The 14948-nt window shown below is 32.7% G+C and overlaps 1 long non-coding RNA gene across 1 annotated transcript; it reads left to right on the forward strand.

Moving 5' to 3' along the window:
- The first annotated feature begins 10975 nt into the window (after positions 1-10975).
- LOC115955306 lies at positions 10976-13816 on the forward strand. The gene is made up of 3 exons (XR_004084090.1): positions 10976-11043; positions 11731-11878; positions 13777-13816. It is a non-coding gene; the product is annotated as an uncharacterized LOC115955306 (long non-coding RNA).
- The last annotated feature ends 1132 nt before the right edge of the window (positions 13817-14948 follow it).

The raw sequence follows: 14948 nt of genomic DNA on the forward strand, positions 1-14948 counted from the left end.
ATGCATAAATAACCATCTCACCACTGTTTACTAGCCAATCATGAACACCTTAGTGCATATCGTAAGATTTTGTGCTCGAGAAAGTGTAGCACATGCACAAAAAGATCATAAGGTGTAGCCTCGGTTTAAATGTTAAAATTGGTGTGTATATTATCCCGGCTAATTTAATAAGTTTCTGATCAAATAAAATTAGTGTGTACAATATGAGGCAAATCAAGAAACTTACATGATTGCAAACTTTTACTCTAGGAGATGTGGGAGTTATATGATGTAACTCTTTAGGTGATAGTCTCTTTCAAATTCTATGTGATGAATTTTGTAAACTTTATGCTTGATTTCTATTTGCATATTACCTCACATGTATCTCAAGCTTTTGATAGTTGCACACACTACACAAGTTACTCTTTGCTAAACTTTGTACATGTTATTGAGTGTGATTTTGGTTTGGCCAACCAAGTTTGAAAATTCCTTAAGTTTTGTGCAAAACATGTTTGATGCTTGAGAATATAAGGTGAATTGATTGAAAATCTTAATTTTGGGAAAACTAAGTTCAAAACAAGTGTTTTTGAAAAGCATTTCATCTCATACTCATGCATTTTATTCATAATATTCAATGCTTTGAGGAGTTTCTGCATAATTTTGCTTTGATTTTCAAAATTTTGTTTTTTCTAGAATTTCGATCGATCGAACCTATTTCTCGACCGATCAAAATTGTGATTAAAATTTTGGTCAGCTTCTATCTATTTCGATCAATGCTCGATTGATGTTGGATCAATCGAAGCATTTTCGATTGATTGAACCTATATTTCGATCAATCGAAAGTCGTATAGAGAGTTTTTTTAAAACCTTTGTTTTCACGTGTTCAAACACTTTTCAAAAGTTTCAAACACTTTTTCTCTCTCTATTCGATCAGTCAAGGCATCCAACCAAATTTTTGTCGTTTTCCTCCGATCTTTTTGCAAGGTTTTTCTCTCCAAAGGCCGGTAAGACCATATTACCCTTCCTTTTTCATTTAATTTTATTTTTCATACATTTTTGTAATGCATTTGGGGATATTTTCGAACCTAAGGGAATTTGGGATTTTTGGTGTTTTAAGCCTTTTCTTTCCAATTTGATTAATGGGTTTTTGTTGTGGGACACTATAAAACTGATCCTTGTGATTTAATTTGATCAATTTGATGATTTGGGAGAAATTTGAATTTCTAGGGCTTGAAAATACCGGAATTGGGGATTTTGTTCAATTAGGTTTAATTTGATGAAATTGGCTTGCTAGATTGATTCATATGATCATTATATTGTGTTATCTATCTTGATTAATGCTCAATTGGTCAATTCCTTGAAAATTGTACAAGTGGTTTTTAAAATTTTGGGGTTTTTGATATAAACTCTATGCTCAAGCCGATTTTGTGAATTTAAAGTTAAATTGAATTTATTCTCACTGCATTAGAGCATGCATCATTTGTTTATTCTGTTCATGCATCATATAGAATTATTATTTCTATATTTTTGTGCTAACTTGCAATTTGCCCTTGTTTTTTTTATTCTTTCTCTGTCTCTTCTATCTATCCTTTTCGATCCTTAAAATCATGCCTAGGAAGACTAGAGCTAATAGGAACACTTCCTCATCCTCTGCTCCTTCCTTTGAGAGTGGTAGATTTCTGAGTGAGAAACTTCAGGAGACCTATGAGAAGTTAAACCTTGTGAGGAACATTTAGGCTGAGAGAAAGGTTCTTTTAGATGAGCTTGATCTTGAGATTAGGTGTAACTTTGAGTGTAGGGGCTGGTTACCATTGATCGATGTTTCTCATCCACCTCCAGCTACCCTAATTAGAGAGTTCTACTCGAACCTCTCTATCCACACCTATGATTCCAACACTCAAGTTAAGAGTTGGATACGGGGTGTAGAGTACACCATTACTACTACAGTAGTAGTTGATGCTCTTGGGGTGCCTATGGTCCAGCATCCTGTTTACCCTTATGATGAGTCTCCTCCCCTAGACGACATCATGTCTTACATCACTGGGTCTTCTATCCAGTGGGGTTCTGATCCTCAGATCACTTCTGCTGAGCTCACTAAGATTCACTATCTTTTCTTTAGGATTGCTTGTCATTCCTTATGGCTTATCTCTCACTTGCACACCATTCCTTTGGAGCATTGTGCATTTTTGTATGCCCTTGTTACCGATACTCCTATTAGTTTTCCTCATCTTTTTCTTCGTTCTTTGAACGAGGTTTATAAAAGTAGTTCTACTGCTCATGCTATGTTCTTCCCTGTTTTCATTCATCGAATTTTTTTACATCTAGGTTTAGAGGACTTTCTCGCATCTGAGCCTGTCCATATAGTTGCTCCCATAGGTGCCACCTTACTTAGGCAAAGGGATGCACAGATGAGAGCGAGCTCTAAATGCCCTAGGGTTGAGACTTCTGGTGTCGCACCTCCTCCTCCCTCTTTTACAGGTGATACTACGGCTGAGGAGTCTGTTGATCCTACTGCTGCTGCTACTGCTACTGTTGTTCCTCCACCTTCTACCTCAGATGATTCAGACATTCGACGTATGTTGGAGACTGTCATGACCGTTCAAGCAGCTCATGGTCAGATTTTGGTGGACATGCTTGATGAGCTTCGTGCTTTGCAAGCGGATTTGGAGCATCTTCGACCGTCGCCTCCGCCACCTCCTTTTGATGATGGATTTTGATTTCCCTTTGGCATTCTATCACAAAAAGAGGGAGTACATTTGTAGAAGGTTTTTGTTGTTAGGGGGAGATTTTTGTATTTATGGAGCTATTAGATTGTATCTAGGTGCTTCAGTGTGTATTTACATTTTTGGCTCATGATGTATTTTCGTTTTTTGATTGGGTTGTCCATGATAGGGGGAGATATATTGATTTGTACATGTTTCTTATTTCACATTGCTTATTGATTTATATTTATGAGGTTATTCATAATATATGTCTTTATTTTGTGTTAAGTAAAATCAAGAAGTTATTTTGTTTTGCTTGTATTTTCCACACATATGTTTATGCGTTTGTTGAGTGTTTTAGGAAATATACAGGTTGATTCAGTCGTGCTGCTGTCTACACTTACAATTGATAGATGGTAGTTAAGTTGAATTTGTTGTGTTGGGCAATAGTTTTGTAATGGGTTGTTTTTATGTAACTTTGAGCATTTTATTTAGTTTGTGTTTTGTCACGAATTGCCAAAGGGGGAGTTTGTTAGGTTCTAAAGAATTAGGAACTAATGTATTAGAACTTCATTTTGTAATGTTGGCAAACCATGATCAAAACATTTTAGTCTTGTTTAGACTTGCTCAAAGTATGTGTTTTTGTGTAAAGTTCGAATCGAGTTACTGTAGGAATTTATAGTGTAAATTTGCCTGGCTCGATCGATCGAGAATTAGACTCGATCGATCAAAAGTCGTGCAGATTATTTTTTCTGCAGAATTTCCAACTCAGCCCAAGCCCGTTTGACCTGTAGAGTTTTATGTTTTGTCTTAAGTATAAAAGGGTAAACTCTAGCCACGTTTTGAGGTTGCTCTTTATGTTGTGTGTGTGTGAATCTTCTATGAAATCTAGAGGTGGTTGCCTTCACACATACTTAGGGTTTCCAAGATTCAAGATTATGTCAAGAACTTGGTGATCAATTCAATTGCAAATTCAAGAGCTTAAGGATACACAAGCGGGAGTGCTTGTACTTGCTCGGAATCCAAGAAAGAAGTAGTCCGTGGACTCGGAGCTATCATGGGGTTGTGGTAGTAAGCTTCCTACTCGAGGTAGCAAAAGGATGTTAGTGGTCTAAGTCGCTATTATGTAAACTTCAATTCTTTCATAGTGGATTCAGTTTTACCTTAAGCATAACTAGGTTAAATCCTCCCCAGGTTTTTACCGATTTGGTTTTCCTGGATTATCATATTGTTGTATTCTTTATTTTTCGCACTTGTCAAATGATATGATTTATATGTGTTAACCTAGATTTGCATAATTTACCTAAGTTAATCACTTGGCTAAATAACTAGGTTAATCTGGTTGTGTTTAAGGGGTCTAAAAACATACAGCGGCCATAAGCCCTACATAATAAAATGTCGCCGCAAACATTATAAACGTGGCTACATAACTGCCCTATAGATGCATTTTGTAAAACGTGGCTATATTTATAAAGCTTTAGCCGCATTTATATCGAACGCAGCTATAAGGTGGCTATAGCCACAAACACAGCTAAAAAAAACGCAGCTATAGTAGCATTTTTTGTAGTGATTCCTGACCGCATCTATAGAGTTTGCCGATTATATTAGTGCCTCTAATTAAAGTAACAGAGGGAAGAGAGGCCATGCTGATTCCATCTCTCTCCTACCTTTTCTTTAGTTAATGGTGATTGATTTGGTTTAACTGTCTTTGTTGAATGGCAATGCGATCCATCTCATACTTAAAGTAGTGTTTTCATGATGTGTTCACATTTGTTGCGTTGTTTTATTCTTATTTATTTAAGATAGGTGCGCAAATAGTAAAGGAGAAAAAAATATTCAAGATTCAAATCTTTTACTCCCAACAATAACAACAAAAATGAGAAGAGGGAGGTGGAGTTCAAATTACAACATGGGATATTACATCACTGGGCTATCATTTGAACCCCATTTGTTGTGTTGTTTCAAAAGGCACAATTATAATGAACCAATTTTAAATAGGAACTACTCTCTCTCTCTCTCTCTCTCTCTCTCTCTCTCTCTCTCTCTCTCTCTCTCTCTATATATATATATATATTCAAAGTTTGGTAACAAACTTGATTGAAGCCTAACGATACAATTCCACTCAATATTTTTTTTTATTGAGTGTGAATTTTGACAAATCAATTGTTAAATTATATTTTCTTCTTATATTCTCCATACTTGCAATATTTTCAAAAGATCGAAAATTAATAGTTATATCATCAATCATAAGTTTAAATTTTAAGTTTTTGCAGTTTAAAGTTATGCATAAAAAATAAATTTTATGAATCAAATAAGAAATAACATTTAATTTGCACAAAATTTGGCATGTGTGTTAAAAACATAAAGCATAATGTAATTCAACAGTTAAATTTTCAAAATATGTGGTCATGTTTATTTTTTTAGTAAGAGCTGTAATCTTAGACTACAACTAAGTTTGTAGATAAATTTTGTCATCTATAGAAAATTTTTGGCTACAACTCCCACTAAAAAAATTAATACAGCTACGTATTTCAAAATTTTTAACCGTAGGATTACATATTCTTTATATTTTTAACATGCATGTGAAATTTGTGCCAATAAGATATTATATACTATTCGATTCATAAGTTATATACATAATTTTAGACTATAAATTTGAAATTAAACATTTGTTTGATAACATAATTATTAATATTTAATTTTCTAAAAATTTTGTAAGTATGAATGATATAAAAAGAAATATAATGTAATGGTAGATTTATCAAAATTCATACTCAATAAAAAAATATTGAGTGAAGTTGTAACCATTGGTTACAAATTAAGTTTGTAGTGAAACTTTGTACATATGATATACTTAATTTCCTTGTTCAAAGAATAAGTGACAACCAAGTAATGGAGACTCGGTGCACCTCATTTAAAATCAAGCCACGTCTAACACCGGAAGTGTTCAAACTTTAAACAAAAATATTACACTAGATACTACATATTGATTGGAATTTGTCTTCCATATTAAGAACATATATATACACAATATCTGCTATCTTCAAGTAGTTCCATGAGTAGATTTTGTACTTGTCACATCAATGGCCACAAATTCTTGTTTTGAAGTTGTTATCCTCTCATTCATGGTAGCTATATTTTGGGTTGGTACTTATCACCGTTGATCTAAATCCTTATTCTTACCCCCATAAAACCATATATAAAACAACAAGGGGTATTGCACCTGATGCAATTGGTATGGATAGTTGAGATTTAAAGTTGCTTTTTGAGATTTAAAGTTGCAAAAAGCAACTTTAAATCTCAACCATTAAATATAAAAAATGAATAAAAGTAAAAAAAATAAAATAAAATTGTGAGGGAGTTGGGGTGAATTGCACGGTGCAATGATAGATCACATTCCGACAACAACTACAACAAATGCTCCGAACACAAAAAGGCGCACACCATGTTTTCAGCATACAATATTGGACATGTGTGATACAATCATTTGTTGCTCACTAGGGCAGTGTGGTTGCAATGCATGCGTGCATCTGTGTACTTTTGAGGCAATGCTTATCATGTTTAACAGTTTAAGACCATAGCACCCAGATGAGTCTAGTTATTTTAATTTAAATATTTTTTGAGTCTATATTAATTAAAACAACAAAAAATTACGTAAATTTCACTGGGTAGTTATCTAATCAATAATTTTTTTTTCGTTTGTAAATGTCATTTCGACTTTGAAAAAAATTCACAGATATGACTTATTCATCATTTGGTGCAATTATGACTTTTAGAACTCAAATTTTATTCTATAGCTAGAATATGATTTCACATGAAATGGTACTTTTCAATATTGTAGAAGACACCACTTACATTAACAATAAGCATAAATACCATATCCATTATTTTCATGCAGTTCAATCTGTAGATTTTATAGTTGTCACATTGACAGCCACAACTTCTTGATTTGAAGTCATTATCCCCTCAATCATAGTAGCCATATGTTGGGTAGTTGGTATCACCTTTTCACCGCCCGACTTTGATCCTGGTTGATCCTCGCTTGCCCCCACAAAGGCCAGCAACAATGACAATTGCTCCAATAACACTAAAAATAGTTCAGTTGCATAAGTTAGCCCATGGTCATACAATGTTCATGATTCCAAATTTTATTCCAACAATTTTCATTAACCAAATGAAGCATATCAACACGAATAATTAAAATGTGGTATTAGATGAATGTCCCAAATGAAACAAAAGATTCTAAATCGACATTCTAAACACTTTTTTTTTCTTTGTGCATGATAGTATTATCAGGGACAAAATGCTTTACAACTATTCACATGGCATATTGTGATTAGAGCAACATTACTTTCATCTAGATTCACCATATGATTTCACTTTTATTATACATTAATCACAACATGTCATATTAATAGTTGTGAAAGATGTTGTATTGCTAGACTTGATGGTAGGTCTAGTAGGATTGAAAAATCAATGCGCACCTTCCTAAGCACATAGCCTCGTACAAAAAGGAGCCAATAATTGCAACTAGAATTGCACTTATTGGACTAAAAGTAGTCACAAAAACATGTCTTTTTTCCTTATTATTAGTCTTTGAATGTAAATGGTGAGCCCTGAATTTACTCTGCCCTACGTAATTTCACTTGTGAGTATAAATGCAAGTCTTAAATAGGTCATATAACTAAAAGTACAATGATTATCTTTTAAATCATCCACGTAATGGGTTGGAGAAATATTCCTCTCCAAACTGGTTTTTGGAAGTAAATCTTAGAAAAAAAAAAGTCATAATAATTTTGGTGACAACAATAATGATGTTGATTACTATTATAACATTTTAGATGTTGAAAAATTTTATGTGACAAAACTTGCGTCAAAGATGGTTGCAATTTTTTCTGTTTGAGTCATTGATGTTGGTTTCTAGAGTTTGGAGTTGCAAAAAAGGTTCATTCGCGGAGGAAATTCGTGTAGAAGAATTCCAGTGGTTTTGGAACCAATGGAAAGTGGAGCATGATATTTGCTAAGATTGCATAGAGTGTCTATGTTATATAAAGGTTTTAATTGGGTTAAGATAGTTTGACCCCGGTTAATTAATTCAATTATCCAAATTGATTAATTAGGTCAAATTATATGCAAATTGTGGAGGCACCAAAAAATCTCCAAATAAACTAAGTGCAGCGAAAATTAAATTGACACGGTGTTTTGTTGACAAATGGGGAAAAACTTTCGCAAGGCAAAAACCTCACCAGGTGAATTTAAGGTCACCACTCCCAAGAATCCACTAATCAATAATTAAGCAGTTACAAGTATAAGGAATCTTACCACTACTCTAACCCATCCTAAAATACCAACCTACAGTTGAACCTTTGCTCCAATACCCAATTGGACTTGATCTTGTAATAAACTTCTTTCCTTTGTTACACAAATCTCCAATTTGTGACTAACTCCTTTGCACGGATCCCAGTACGTGACTAACTCCACAGCAACCCCTTTGATTGTTGTAGTTGATTTGCAACAGCTTCACATAGAAACACCAATAAGATCTTCAATGTTGGTGCTAGACAATTTGCTTGATTACAAAACCCAAAGGCGTACAAGAAATGCAACAACTCTTTCTTCTATAGAAAGAGGCTAGGGTTTCAAAAAGAAAACCTTAGGAGGGTTTTCTTTCTCCACCTCCATATTTAATTAGGAGCTTAATGGGCCTTTTGAATAGGCTCTCATATTCCAATTAGGTTTACACAAACCTTGGGCTTTTATAGTCCTATAAAGATTATGCAAACCCATAAACAAATAGCCTTTAGGAATCAAAACGTTGTAGATTATATTGGAAATCTCGTAAGCTCGATAGATCAAGACATATCGAGACAGATATCGAGCTTTAATAAATCTCAATAGATCGACAAGTATTGAGGAAGTATCGAAACCTGCTAATTCAGTTTTTCTTAAACAATTCTTGAGTAATCTTCATGTCTTCAATGTAACCACTTGTAGGATCATCTTGAACCTATTTTGATTTACTCAAATACAAATAAAGTGTGTTTTGTCATAAGATATACCAATTACATAAAAATATGAACCTAACAGTTTTGTATGTTCTAATTGATTATAACTATTTCTTTTGGCAGATTTTCTTCGGGGTTTGATCACCTGGAGTGATTTTATTTCTTTTGAATAGTTTATTTATTTGTTTTCCATTTCATAATTATCAACTGCATCACTGTTTGGGTACGTTATTATTGCTTTAGATTTGGTACGTTATAACTATGATTGGATTCTTGTTTTGATGGGTTCCAGTTAGTTCAACCGGTAAAATTTTTTATAATTGTATAAGAGATTTGAGGTTTAATCCTCGCCTACACCAAAAACTAATTGGTGTCTTAGTCTGATGATAGTGATAAAGAGCTATCATTAGGAACATACGCCATAAGTTGAAACTTTCTTAAAAAAAAAAAAAAAAATTTCTTGTTTTGGAATATCTATTATGAACATGCATATTTTATTCTATTAATCCACTGCATGACTACTGTTTGGGGTTTAAATCAAATTTTCCAATGACAACAAACCTGATCCACTTGTTCGTGCGTGTGCTCATTTTAAACTGAAATTGCAAATTAAATTAACGCCGATTAGACTCTTACTTGAAGAATAATGAAACCAGACCAGCCGACCGAACCTGCTAGTATCATGAGAGCACCTTTGATGACATCTTGCTTATTTGCTGCCTTAGTAGATTCTTGATGGCCATTTTCATTTGTAAATGGCAGATTCAACTTAGGTCCTTTAACCAGAGTCATAAGCATGGCTCCCCCAACCGTGACTATGGTCCCCAATACCTTTGCCTGGCCACGCCGTCTCCTAATATTTACTTTCTCAAGACTGCAAAAACATTCACAAATATTTGTAGCACTCCGTATATTTAATACAACATGTATATGCATGCTCAAACGTGAATGGGACTAAAGGAACCTCAACTAACAAAATTAGTCATATACACGTCTAACCACTTTAACCACTTAAGTCATTTTGAGTTTATAACTAAATTAGTCATATACACATTTAGTTATAACCACTTTAACCACATTTGCATTGTATTTTAGTTATAACCACTTTAACCACATTTGCATTGTATTTTAGTTATAACCACTTTAACCACATTTGCATTGTATTCCAAAATGACTAATTTAGTTATAAACTCAAAATTGAGGTTCTTTGTAATTGTTAATGTGGCTATTACCAATCTAGTATAAACCCGATATGGGACTCATCATACACTTACTTAACAAACACTTTATCAATAGCCAATTAATCTGGAACATCAAAATTATTGTGATACCACAAATTGGATTGTTTAAGTGTGTTGAGTCTCACATCAAGTGTTATTAATGGATTTTGAGTTTATAAGAGATTTCAAAGAGCCCCAATTGCAACTAAACTAGTAGTTTAGGGGTATTACGCATATGTGATTAGTGCTTTTCTCGAGCCATTACAAATTATATCAAACCCAATTTGGTAACCCCATATGGACTACGAAAATTTAAGTGGGAGAGATTGTGATTGATTTGGGTTTTGAGAAATTAACAACTATAAAAACTTAAAAAAGTCTTAATTGGTACTAGACTTGGATTAACAACTACAAAACTTCTTCATTGCGATTGGATAATTAACAATTACAAAATAATCTATATATATATATATATATATAAAACCGAAGCTTTGGAAGCTCCCACAATTTTCCACATCAGCATTAATTAAATTTTAAAAAAAACATTAATTAAATTATAAAAAATAATAATATGAAGCCCAAAATTTTTTCCAAAATCATAAAAAGCAAACCCGATACCCACAAACCCTACACTGAATCCTCTCTCTCTCTCTCTCTCTTTCTCTACCTTTCTCCCCAAAACCCAACTCTGAATTTCAATCCCAAACGCCATCTTCTTCTCCTCTCTCTTCTCTAAAACCTTCCCTAAAACCTTCTCTTCTCACTTCCCTTGGAAACCAAATTTAATCATCAATCTGTATCTCCTATATTCCTCCCCAACGCAAACCCTATACCTAAGGCAGCCAACGTGCTAGGCCTATGCAGGAGTTTCCTTGGTCTCCACTCTCAGCCTCTTTTCTCCATGGACGAATTCAACCACAGAGCTGATTAGGTTAAATAACTCCCCCTCTGTCATTCTCTTTCCTATTTGATTGATCTGCTTCTCAAGAAATTCTTTCTCTACGATTTTCTCTAAATCTTATTTTTTGAGCTTCGATTTCAGGTAATGATGATGATGCCAATTACTCAGTCCCAACGCCAACTGAATCCTAGCAGAGGTGTGGTTGCCTTTTCGGTTGTCACCGTTGGCATCACCAGGTCTATCTCTATCTCTCTTTTTCTAATTTTAGATTGTTTAATAAATAATGGAAACCCGTAGTCCTAATAGTTCTTCATTGCATGAGAAGAGAAAAGAGGCCAACCCCATCATCCTCAAAGTGTTCGACAAAATGCCTGGCTTGGAGGCATGGCTTATAAAGATAGCTTTTGACCTTAACATAGTCCAAGTTTGTTTTGGATTGTGTTTATCAGTGAATAACTAATGGACTAAGAAAGCTTAGTTATAATCTATAATCAATTCAATTTAGTAGATTCTTTTTTAATTCTCAAATATAAAATTGTTTGCTTATTGTCTTCCTTGATTTTGTACTCAACCGTATATCATGGTTTAGATTGATTTTATTAGGTATGCATTTATTTGTTTAATTGATTGAAAAAAAAAATTAAAAGTCTTTGTTTCTCCATAATTTATAAGATCCTTCTATAGTGGTGGCTATTTCAAGAGATGCTTGCCAAAGCATCCGACAACTATAATTATGAAAAACAATAACTCAGCCCTCAAAAAATGTTTGAATTTTGGCAGTGTTTAAATTTTCAATGTAGATTTAACAATGTTTCTTTCTCATTGTAATTTGTGATATATGTTAATGATGATTTTAGGGTCCTCCAACTCATGAAAGTATGCAAGATTTATGTTTCTTTCTCATTGTGTTTCTTCCAACCCAGATGGATACAAGAAGAGAGAAGTTTTGATGCTAAGGTTGACAGTCATAAGTGGAGAGATTCCTAATCCAATTAAGTTTCCAATATATATTCTCTTTGGATCTGCTGATTTTTCATACTTTACATTGTTTTTGGGCAGTACTGGTAACTGGTAAGTTCAAAATGCTCGTTTTCTTTTTTAGTAGCTTTAATCTTGTGCTTTCTCTGTCATATGTCTCTTCTGTTGTTGACCATTTAGCGAGGCCATTTATAAGTGAAATGAACCTTCTGTGTATTCTTGCATTGCCATCACTATGTTAGTTCTATTTTTTTTAGTGTATTACATCAATGTTGGTGTGTATCATATTTCTATGTTTCTTATTTTACTCATTGATTGTTTAGTGAAATATGATACCGAAACATTGAGCATGTGTGTGAATTTAATTAGTAATGTATATATGAAAAGTTAATTGTTTAATTTTCTTTTAGTGTTATTAGTGTGTGGTTGATGCATTGCTGTCTATATAAAAGGTTTTAATTCTGCATTGTTTTGGTTTGTGACTTTTAATATCTCCCCCAAATTCCGATACTTCCTACCCATGGACCTCTACATTTTTCAAGTATGTTGGCAAATACAAAACCCTATATTATAAATAGTGTTTTTTTAGAGATTATTTGTTACAATCGCAATTCACGGCTTAAAATTTGTATAGTTTGATAGGTGATTTTACTAATAGGCTTTGGCTTTAGGATTTATTTTATTTATGTCAAGTTCTATAAAAGGAGCATTGTGATTTGTTCCTATGATTTAATTTGTTGTATTGGTTGGTATGTGATTTTACTAATAGGTTTTGGCTTTGGGATTTTTGTTTCTAACATGCATTCGAATCTAAATAAATTAGGTTTCGTATGTCAAGTGCTATAAAAGGAGTAATGTGGGTTTGAAGGTTTTGTCTTGGTTATCTTTGTGTTTGTTCTCTATGTGTAAAATTTGGTCTATGGATCCAATTTGTTAAAAAGTTTTCTTCTTCAAAACGTTATTTTTCTGCACTATTTTTCTACATAAAATCTGCACTATTTTACATCTAAAATCTGCATTTTTTTTTACAACCAAAATTTGCACTGCACTGTTTCATAAAAATCTGCACTGCACTATTTCATAAAATCTGCATTGTTTTGAATAACTTTCTGCATTGTTTTTAAATAACTTTCTGTATTAAGTACTTTTTAGCACCTATGATATAACCAATTTTCTGTTTCGTATGTCAAGTTCTATAAAAGGAGCAATGTGGGTTTGAGGGTTTTGTCTTGGTTATCTTTGTGTTTGTTCTCTATGTGTTTGTTTAAATTTCTCAGCGAATATGTAGAACATATTGAGAGTGTGTGTGTGTGTGTGTGCCTTGGATGATCTTAATTTGAATTCCTTTGACATTGTTTCCTTCATATTCAAAATCAATAATGATTAGATTACTAGGACTCTCCTCTATGTGTTGGACTGAACTTTTTACTTTAGCTCCCAAATTTAGTAGCAACCCTCAATTGTATTTGGTATGAAGGGAGGTATTACCTATGTGATTGATAGGAAGTGTTTAGCCATTCCTAACTATGACTTGGATGATTTTTATGTTCTAAATGCTTTTGTTGTACTTTTTTCTCTGCATTTGTAGTTCTTTTCCGGCTACAGTTGGTTTATTTAATTTGTTCTATTCTATTAATGTTTCTTGAATGTTGGCTGAAAATTGGATTTTATTGTTTTGTAGATAGGTATTTGGCAATTTTTTATCTGGGTTATTTGGAACTGTGGATCCTTCTCTGTGTAAGACTCTTAATACGACAGCAAGATGAGAAAAGCCAGGTATTTACCAGTCTTCTCCTTTATTCTGTATTGTTTCTTGCATATTTATTGGTAATATGTTTCTAGAAAGAATTTGAAATTGGAATGTGATTTCATACTTCAGTTTCTTTGTTATCTTAAACTTGGTTTTATGTTTGGTTTAATTAGCAAAATTACAAATTTGATATTTCACTTCTATATGCTGTAATAGATTTCTCAACCTATTCTATTGACAGGCTTACATCAGTGGTATTTCAAATGAATGTGACAATAAGATGCTGATTCTACAAAGTTTCAAAAAGTTGGTGTTGAAAGCAATGTACAACTTACACCAACATCTGTAATCAAGGAAAATAAAAGGAGTTATTCAGTGGCTACTGTGAAGCAACAAAGGAAGAAAATACAAATAATACTTTAAACTTGGCTTTCAATTTATTTCAAATATTAATTAAGTAGTTCTTTAAATTTGTGTTTCATATATTTATTGGATAATTAAGGATGTTAAGGATTGGAATCTTAATTTTAATTTTAATTTAAGTTTGATTTATATTTTTCATTATGTAATTTAATGTTTTATATCAAGGATAGAAAATTCTGAGGCCGGAATCTTAATAAACAATCAAAGAGGAAGAGACAAATAATTGTTAACATCTACATACATAATAGCTTTCCCGTGCATCACACGGGTTAGCGACTAGTAATAATAATAATTGTGACTAGACTTTTTACAATTAAAAATCAATCACAACACTTCTACCTTTTTAACTTGTTTGGGAGAAGAGAATAGGGGGAATGGAATGTAAAGAAAATAATTTTAAATAATATTCTTTTCACTCGTCTATTGGGAGAGAAAAAAAAAATCCATTTCTTTCTATCATAAGTCCATTTTTTTATCTCTCCAAAATTAGGAGGAATTAAATGAAATGAAAATGTTTTATGAAATTGTACTGAAGTTTTTATAATAAATTTTTTCACTTAAACGCACAGCAATTTTTTTTAAAAAGAAATGGCATAATATTAATAATGATGATGATGATGATGATGGGTTAAAATTATTTTTTTCTATTCAAATCCCAAACATGATTATATTTACATTCACTTCATTTCCTTTAAAACATTTGAACAAAAAGTGGTAAAAACCGTCCACATTTGTTTAAAACGTAACTGAGGATGAATCAGACTACATTTAATTAAGGACGGAAATTTTTTATTTATCTTCTTAATTTGGTGGGGAATTCTTCTTTTACACTGTACTCTATAATATAAAATTAAATTGTAAAGACACAAAAAGTGGTAAAAACCGTACACATTTGTAAAAATTAGATATTATTTAGCTATTTAATTACCACATTTTGCAAAATCAAGTATTACGTCTACAACATTTTTACAACATTTATCACTTTTTGTG

Source organism: Quercus lobata, chromosome 8 (genome assembly GCF_001633185.2).
Source record: "Quercus lobata isolate SW786 chromosome 8, ValleyOak3.0 Primary Assembly, whole genome shotgun sequence".
In the NCBI taxonomy this organism is placed as follows: domain Eukaryota; kingdom Viridiplantae; phylum Streptophyta; class Magnoliopsida; order Fagales; family Fagaceae; genus Quercus; species Quercus lobata.